We start from the raw sequence: 9,769 nt of genomic DNA on the forward strand, positions 1-9,769 counted from the left end.
TCCTGCTTTGATTGTGCAGGCACAGGTGCTGGGGCTGCGCCAGGAGAGCGCAGAGCTAGCGGAGATTGCAGAGGGATTGCTGCACCTCCAAAATGCCCGTGCTGGGCACAGCTAGGAAGCTAACCTTTCATGTGGCAGCCCCAGGAATAACTTGGAGCCTTGCATAATCACAGCCGCCTGGAACCCCAAGGGGAAAAATCACTGTCCCAGGATAACCCTCAGTGCCAGGCCTGCTGATCTCATGGGAAACCTATTTTCTGAGGCAACAAAGCCCCATTATAAACCTATTTATTGGGAACTTAATTTGGGATGGATAGTGTGGCCCAGCCAAGCTCCTGAACTTGTGCAAAAGGGATCGCAGAGGAGCCGTGTGCCGGCAGGGCAGCGCAATGGGCACAGCCTCTGCTGGGCTCGTCTCCTCTCCGGCCACAGCACAGCAGGGCCTGGGTGCCGCGGGGACACGGTGCTGGACATCGTCGCTGCCCAGCACAGCAGCACCAGTGGAGCCCCAGGTGAGAGCCGTGTTCGTGGCAAGGTGTCCTGCTCCGTGCTGGGAGCTCCGCTGCTGGCCCCGCGTCCCCCGGCTTGTGCCGAGGAGGATGCTCGGGGAGAAGCAGTCCCAGGCTGGCTGGAGGCAGGTAAGGGGTTCCTTGCTGGGGGACGGCACTGGGACACAACAGCCACGAGAGCCGAGTGGTCTCTGCAAGCTGCGTCTGTCTGGTTTGGTAAAGGAGACCCTGTGGTTAGTGCTGAGCCACAGCCTTGGGTGTGCTGAGCCCTGACAACTTCAGTACTTAGTTATGAAAAGAAGGTCTTTTATACCCCAAAAGAGCGACAACTTCCAACGGCTGAGCAGTCCCCAGTTAGCCCCTGGCTATCTCTCCGAGGTCTGAGATGCTAAGAATACATTTTGGATAGCTACAAATAACCAGAACGATGAATTGACCCTTCATAACAGCCTCCACCACCATAGAAACAGGAGCCAAACAAACAGGCACGAGCCAGCCCTTTTAGCAGAATGACGGCATATGCTTTGTTAGTCTATCCCCTGGTTCCCCTGTTAATTGCTTTGTTCCTTCTCAGATTAATTGATGAATTACTGTGTGGACATGCTGCGCCCAGCTTTGCAGCCACATGGTGTTGGTAACCCTTTGGCCTCTGTTGATAACTGGGCACACACAACGTGAGGACAGTCTCCCCTCCTGTGCGTGCCCGCTGGTGCCCAGCTGGAGGTGGTAAATCAAGCCGGTGCCTGATAAATGTGGGAAGGCATTTGGACAGCGGGTCCAACTGCAAGCAGTGGTAAAGGCTAAATAGTGAAATTAAAGCCCTCCCTGATGTCAGACCCAGGTTTTCACCCAGGAGGTTTTGTACCTTCCTGGAGGCATTTCCCAGATGCGGTGCCCTGGGAAGAGCCAGTTTCCCATCGCGGGACCCATTCTGCTCTGCAGCATCAGCCTGGATGCAGCTCCATCCCTCCCTTCGCCGCCCGCCCACCCGCCGGGCTCCTCTCAACCGGCAAAACGCAGCTTCATGAACACGAGCGACCAGGTTCAGATTGATTGCCGCAAGTCCAGCTGCGTTAGTCATAAAAGTCACCGAAGGCCAGAAATGGTGCAATAACACCTAAAAATACCCACGCCGCGCCAAGCAGCCCCGGTTTCCGTCATCTTCCAGAGGCATCTGTGTATTGTGTGTGTGGCGGGGAGCGCGGGAGAGCATGCCGGGGAGAAAATGGCCATAAATCCTGCCGGCCTCCGCTCTCGGCTTCTCCCTCCCACCGACCGCAGCCGTCCCGGTGCTGTCTGGCAGGCGCAAGCCCTGGCTGTCATCGGCAGATCAGATGGGGCTGAAATTTGACAGGCCTGTGGAAAAACACGGGGTGACATCGCCCAGAGACACCGGCCCACTGATTAATCTCCGAGGTCAGTGGCTGCTTTATTTATAACCAAGCAAGGGTTTGAGGTGGGTTTTTACGGGACTGGGGCGGCATGGGGTGCCTGTCCCACATCCCTGGTGTGGCCGCCTTCCCGCACCAGTGGGGACACCTCCGCCTTCTCCGGACACTGCTGGAAGCATCTGAAATGGGGCTCGGGAGTGCCAAAGCCAAGCCTAAACCAGTGCGGGAGAACCAGAGCCCAGCTCGAGGGACCAGTACCACTGTGGCACTGGTGTGCCGTGTCCTGGTTTCCAGCTGTTTTCTTTGCTCCTGGAGTTTTTCCTCACCCTCCCCAGCAGTGACAGCTCGGCTCCCCCCAAAATACAGCACATCGAACTTGAAATGTTTTGTGAAACTCTGTCAAGCTTTGGGGGGAAGGGGAGGTGGTCCCCAGGGCACAAAAATGTTCTGTTTCTTCATTTTCAAAACAACCTTTTCCATGTCCAATGACTTTTTGTTCTGTGGTCGTTAACATCTTCATTCTATTTTATAATGCAAAACAAAATTACAGTTAAAATAATATATTTAGAGTTTATCAGCTGAAGCTTTTCAAGCCATCCACTTCTCTGGGTTTTCTTTTACAGATAATCTGGAAAACTTTGGGGTGGGTGATTCTGAATTGGAACAGAAACAGGTTTCAAAATGTTTTGCAGAGGCAGAACTTCATCTCTGTTGCCAAGTGGTAAGTGGCCAAGGGGAAAAAACCCTATCAGGTATATCTCTAGCATTGTTTCTAAATGGAGAATTTTTCCTGTGATTAATAAAAATGGGGAAATAGGGCCAAATCCTGCACATACTTTGACCGCAAAGCTTGTACTAATACGCTGATTGGGCTTTGGCTGGAATGAGCAGGCTTAATTAGTTCTCTCGTATCTAGGGATGTGGGTTGTCGCTGTCAGTGCAAGAAAGGATTTATGTTTCCTTTTCCTCAGGAATACGATCGGTGTCTAAGTATTAAGAATAATCATTTCACTAATGTAAGGCAAATTTCTTATCCTACGCAGCTGATAGCGAGGGGGATGCTGCCGAGCCGCGGATGCAGTTCGGACGAGTGCCTGACAGTGATGACGATTTACTGCTGTGGTCATGAACCCGCGCTCGGCACTCGCCCGCTCCCGGGGCTCTCAAACACGGAGTTCACGTTCGCCCGGGTGGAGGTGAGAAACCCCCCAGCTCTGCTGACCCGGAGCTGCGCACCGTTTGCACAGCGAGCCTGGCTCGCCGTGCGGGACCAGATCCCTGACTGCACCACGGCTGGCTCGCTCGGCGCGGCCAGTGCTGGCTCGGCAGCTGTGAGTTGCCTTTTCTTTTACGTTGCGAGCCTGTTCTGCTGCCAGCGCGGCGTGCAGCCCTGCGGGATCGAGCCACCCCGGAGCCCTCTGCCAGGTCGCGGGGTGAGTGAAGGAGCCGCTCGAGGGCTGGCGGCAGCATCGCAGCGGATTTTGTAATCACCGTTCCCACGTTTTTTGTTCTGCCCTTCAAAGCAGGTAACACCGTGCCTCCCCAGGCCTGCTGTGAACAGCACAGACCTGATCTTTCCCGGCTGATCTTGCCCTGTTGCAGCCCCAGTGTAGTCACCGAGTCCGGATGAATCTCTGCTGAACTACTCACAGTTTTGCAGCTTGGAGTGGCGGGGAATTTGGAAGGAGAAAGAGAAGGTGGAATAAGCGAGGAAGTGCGGAGAGCCCAAGCATAACTCCAAACTAGGGCAGGAAATGCACCGCACATAGCTCTAACCTTATCATTGAGGATGGATTTTAAGTGCTTCTTCAGTGACTCATAGTCCCTGAATGGGCTTGAAGGACTGTCCGCCTGAGACGAAAGGCCAGAGAACTCCAGATCAGATAACAGGTTATTACAAAGCCCGTGTGCTGCCTCGCACAAGGCATCTGCCAGGACAGCGGCCGGGGCTGCTCGGCCCCGTGGGGAGGGAAGAAATACGGTTTCTCAAGTGGGGTTCCGGATGGGCAGAGGGTGGTGGAGGCTTAGCCGGAGGAGGACAGGCAGCATCCCTGCCTGCTTCTGGCAGCCCGTGCCGGGAGGTGCCGGGCCCTCCCGGGAGCTGTACGTGGGCGAGGGACGGGACGGGGCAGAGCCCCGCTGGGCAGAGCTGCCGAGCGTGCCCGCGCCTGCAGCAGGTCGGGGCTGTCTGTGCCCGAGCCCCGGAGGGATCCGCAGGACACGGGATGGGTGCAGTCCCGCTGCGCTGATGGTGAAGAGCGGGCGCAAGCTTTGTCCGCTCTGGACCGGGCATTACAGGGAGCTGGCAGCAGCACCGGTGAGGCCATAGCTATTAATAACCCCTCTCCCGGAGCCTGCTGCAGCCCGTGCACGGGCTCTCTGCAGCACGAGGTGCGTGCGGGAGCCAACGGGCAAGGCTGCAGTCAAACAAAGGGCTGGGGGGCTCAGCTTGCCTGATGGATGGATCAGCAGCAGCTTCCCAGATTCACGTGTGCAGAGGGGAGGCTGGGAGCATCCCCTGACCCGCTGGAGGAGGGAGGGAGGCAGCAGGAGGTGGCAGTGGGAGCTCTGCACGCCCCAGCGGGACAGGGACAGGGACAGGGACAGGAGCTCTGCTCGGGCAGGCTGCTGCCGTGGAGGGGACCCTGGCTTCTGCACTGCCTCGCCGCAGCTGCGTCGCCCTGCGCAGCCCCTCGCATCCGCACGCTGCTCTCAGGAGGGATCTGGTTGCTGGTGTCCTGGCACGGTGTGGTCCCCTGCTCAGAGTCGTCCTTTAGTCCTGGCACCGCTGACCCTCCGCAGCGCAGCGCTGGGAGGTCTGGCATAGCCCACCGCAGGGCCAGGCGATGCTTTCTTGAGCCTCTTCCTTTTCCAAGCATCCAGCGTGGCTGTTCCAGGCTGTCCGAGACCTGTCTGGAGCGGACTCAACCTACACAGAGAGCTGCTCCACAAAGGCAGGCAGTGAGCAAGAGAGCAGCCTGTGTCAAGGCTGCTCTGAGCTGCGAAACCACAGCTCCCTGCAGGGCCTGGGATGGGACCTCGGGAGCTCTGACTACTTTCCAGATGGGGTCTGCAGCCTCCCACCCTGAAATCCCCATGGGAGACAGCATTGCCCTTTATTCCCCTTCTGAACTGTTGAGGTCCCCTTCCGATGGACAGTGGAAATGGCTGCTAGGCGTAACGAGAACTGCTAATGATCGTTCGGGTCCTGAGAGCTGCTGTGCGTGTGCACGTAGGTGTGCATACATGCGTGTATATTTTTTAAAAATGCATATGTACTAAAACCTCTCCAGCATGAGAGTTGTGAGTCTTAATTAATGAATATCTCTTTGTTGCTGCGAGAGCAACATTCTTGGGGGCAGGGGGAACAGGGGCCTCTTTCTCCTCTTGTTTATACCCAGTCCTGGCCAGTCTCCTTCCATGGGTTTCACTGGGGACCACTCTCATTGGCACGGTGTGACTGCCTTTGCCCCTGGTGACATGGGCTGGCCTCGAGCTCAAAGGGGCAGAGCTGGCATTCATGGTTCTTGCCACCATCTGAAGCGTGTTGTGAAGTTTGGTGGTTCCCTTGTACCCTGGCTCCTGGAGTCAGGTGAGGATGGGGGCAAATAGAGACAGGCTGAAATACATGTTACTGATCTAAACTTGCTGTAAAAAGCCCTCTCTATATTGTGCCTTACATGAAAGATGCTGGTATGGTTCAAAGGTTAACTTTTATCTTAAGCTCAGCTAGAAGCTGAAGAGTTTTAACATTTTTTTTTTAAATAGTAGAAAAGTATAAAAAAAGAGGACAAATTCTCATCTGTTATGTTGGTATTAATAGAGGGAAATTTAATGGAAGTCTGCAGAAGCTTCTGATTTACTCTTGTGTGAGATGGGATAGAAATAGCCCAAAGAATCTCATTGCTGCTGCCCGGATTCATCTGTACAGCAGAGAGCTATTAATGCTCTGTTTTCTTGCCTTTGGTCAATACATCTTGCAAGGCAGGAGGAAGCTGGATTATGTCTGCAAGTGTCCCAATGTCATGCTATGTTGGATAATGAACTGTGGCTAAATTGGATCAGCTTTTCAGTTGCCAGCGTCTCTGAAATCCAACAAGGAGTCAGGGCAGCAAGCTGTGCTTTCAGCCCCGGTGTGCCAAGAACAGAGCATTTGCTCTGATAACCTGTGTGCTGCTGTGTCGGGAACGAGTGTTAGGCAGCGAGAGCTATTGTGGAGATTGGAGGCTGGAGCAGCTGAAGTTCATTGTTAACCTGGAAATTGTACAGCTCTCTTTTCCTTGGTGCTTCCCCATGCTTTAAAAATGTCTGGTCTAGTGCAAATCCTCCGTTCAAGGAAATAGAGATGTAAGGAGAGCAGCATCTCACTGAGCTGTATTCGTGATTTGCTTTTGACCTGATTATTCAGTTAATCCTGGTGGGTGAGGAGCGTGGCTCAGGAAGCATCCAGAAGAAATGCAGAGAAGACACCTGAAGGTTTGTGTTTCTATGGAAATTGAAGGTTTGATCCAGAGTTAGTAGAGAATATTGAAAGACCCCTCCTTGATAGCAGGGGTATCAAACCAGCTCCTCTCCCGCATGTCTGCTGTGTGGTTGTGGTGTCTGGTGCGACGGGACACCCCCTTCCCTGCCCAGCACCCTGCAGCGTGCGTGCCCCGAGGAATGGCCCCTGTGCTCCCAGTGGGCTCTGACCCACTCCTGGCGACACTGGGATGGGATCCCAGCTCCACGGGCACTGCCGCATGCTGTCCCTTCTGTAACCTGCTGGCTGTGGCTCACCGAGGTTTCAGCAAGAGTCTCGGTGTTGTGGGTGAGACGGCAGCGTGCGCTGCTGGGGTGGCACCGGGTTGAGGATCAGCTCCAGACACCCGATGGCCAGAGCACGGCACCCTCCTGGTCCTGCCTGGTGGGATGCTCTGGGGGCGGCTGGAAACCCGGGGTCAGCATGGACCCCGCAGGAGCCCAAATCCCCTGTGGCTGGCGGAAAGCCGAGCCCGTTGCCCGTGCAGGCACCAGGAGTTCAGCCCAACACTTTATTATGACACTCCAAACGAAACAGGAGCGCATCTCACACCGCGGGGACGCTCTGTGAGCGGGGGGGGCTGCAGGGGAGCGGAGGCAGCGCCGAGCTGCCCCAGCCGCACCGCAGGCGGGGTGTCTGTATTTTCATTGGAGTTCCCGAGAGCGTAATCCTGTTAAGGGCTGAGCGTCTGATTCAGCTGTCCTGCTAGATGGCTAATCCTGCCAGCAGGACCGTGCATTATCCCATTGCTGGGGGAGGTTCTCCGGCCCCTCCAGGCACTGGGGTCACTGTGGGTGTCTCCGGCCCCTTTGCCCTCCCTGCGGGCAGCCCAGGAGCCCCCGCCGCCGACCCTGCTCCCCTCCCTTTGGGAAGCGAGCCCCCAGAAAGCCTGGGAATTATGGACCGCCCCAGGAGCCATGCCAAGGCTGTGTGGGCTCCTTTGAACTCTCCTGAGCAGCTTATGGCCCCCGGGCGTTACGGTGGGCACCCGGCGAGTGCTCCATTGAGGTTGGCCGGAGCGCAGGGAAATCCCAACTTTGATCCCATTGTTCGCTTTTGGGGCTGTGGCGTTCAATAGTTTCACAGCCAGGGAGTTAATTTTACTTATTACCTATACGTTTGCCAGGCTTAAATGCTATTTTTGCTCACGTCCCCCCTTCATTTCTGTGATTTCCCCTTATCTCGGGGAGTTTCACCCTTCTGCCGTTGCTGGCTTCTTACAGGCAGGGCGCAGTCTGGTGGGGTTTGTTTCACTGGTGGCTGCCTTGGTTTCTTGGAGGATTGTAAATGCTCTTTAAAATCACAATTCTCCAAAATAGGCCATTTTAGTTGCAAACCTCTTTGGACAAAATGTGGTCTTGCTCTTCTCTCCCCTGAAAAAAAGAAAAAGAAAAACCCCAGTGCTGATGAATAAGGAAAAAGTCAATAGAGCCAGTAATAAAACATGTGGGTGCTTCCAGCGGCTGTGAAGTCCCACATGTGAGAGGAGGCAAGGAGATCCATGGGAAGCTCATGGTGTCAGAAAATTTCAGTGCCCAGCAGCCATTGTTTTGGGTTCATTTTGGCCATTTGAGTATTTAAATTTTGGCCACAACCTATCCCCTGAGCAGCCCCAGGAATACCCATTTCATCACGCTCTGCTATAACCTGAGACAGTGAATCTGGGGTTAAAAGCCTGAAGGAAAGCTGATAAATGTGTATAATATAAACTATCGAAGAGTAAAAAATTCTGAAAACACTGGAGAAAGTAAATACAATAAATTTGGGGTGACATTTCTCTCCCTAACTCAGGTTTTCCAGCAGCAGCTGCCCAGCCCTCTAACAGCTCAGAACTCCATATCACCTCCAAAATGTAATGAAGAGAGACTCTTGCAAAACATTTTTTTCTTGAACTAACTGAACATGAGTAACCTTGGCTCTTTTTTCACCTGGGGTCTCCCGCAGGGTCTGGCAGTGCCGTTGATGAGGGACAGATGCGCTGAGCTCCGCGGGTTCCTCCCCGGGAGCTCCCATTATCGCCCGGATCTGCCCCTCGGCCGTGGGCTGGGTGCGTGCCCCTGGGACCCCCGCCTGCCGGCTCGCTGCCATGTGTTTGTTTCTTCTTGTCTCTTCCAGTTTGGCTCTGCGGGAAACTCTCACTCCACATCCTCCGTGCCCTGGTCCCGGCTCCTCGGCCAGGTGGGTTGGGTTTCCACGTGGAGAGATGGGAACGGTGGGAATGGCTCCGGCTCAGCTCCGCTGGCTTCCCTGGCCAGGCTGGAGGGAGGGAAGCTGCGAGTGAGCGGTCGTGGTCTGTTTGTTAATTTTATTTTTTTCTTTTGCTCGAACACAAGATGTGAGGGCACCCATGGTCTGCGTACAGCTGGGCTGCAGCTTAAACTGGAAGAGTCAATGAAAAATGAGAGCGCAACATATGAGAGAAGGCGATAAAGCATATGTATAGTGTTACTAATCCTGCTGCCCATCCTTAGCTGATGTCCTTGGGAAGATGCTAGTGGGAACGTGGTATCCTGAGACACCCTTGCAAAACTCTTCCCCATTTTGGGGCACAACCCACAGCATGGCAAAGCATTTTTGCTTTTATCTATTATTAATCTGGGACAAGATCCATTACTGGTTCAGAAAGTACACTAACAGTTTTGCTGGAAATCCCTTACATGGAGGTCTTAATGCCGAGGTGGTGACATCTGGATCAGCCCTGCTGCACCAGGAGCTGGCTTTCTTTCCTGAAGGTCTCGTGGTGGGTTATGGCAGGAGGGACCCTTTCCCGTGCCGAGGAGCGAGTATCCCCGCACCGCAGGGGCAGGGCAGCTCCTAATGGGAGCCAGTGGGGAGTGCTGAAGGGAGAAAGGCAGGCGGCAGGCCTGCCCCGGCTTTCCTCTGGGAAAACCTTTGCTCTTCACGACAGGCAGGGTGTTGTGAGGGCAGGCTGCGGGCTCTGCCGGCAGACACCTTCTCGGCGCTCTGCCAAAACCTCGGTCTCTCTCTGCGCAATGAGGCGATGCCCGCTGTGCTTCTGCAGGCTGGTGGTGTGGGACGGGACTCCCGTCCCTGCGGGCTCTTCTTTTCTGCCAGGGGCTGCCTGCAGATGCCCCCTTCCTTCCCAGGATCGTGCTTCTGTCTCCCGCAGCTCCCCAGGGCTGGCTCTGCGAGCCAGGCACCCCTTCCCGGCAAGCCCAGCTCCTCCGCTCCCTCCTCGCACGGCTGCGCAGGGGTCGGGGCAGGAAGATGCTAATCAGTGCCATCGGGCGCTGCTTTGATCTGCGGGCAGAGCAGGGGTACGTGAAGCTGCGGCTGTGCCGAACAGATGGTGGGGGTTTTCCGTGTTCCTGCCTGCCGCCTTCTTG

The sequence above is a fragment of the Buteo buteo genome, chromosome 23, assembly GCF_964188355.1.
Source record: "Buteo buteo chromosome 23, bButBut1.hap1.1, whole genome shotgun sequence".
In the NCBI taxonomy this organism is placed as follows: domain Eukaryota; kingdom Metazoa; phylum Chordata; class Aves; order Accipitriformes; family Accipitridae; genus Buteo; species Buteo buteo.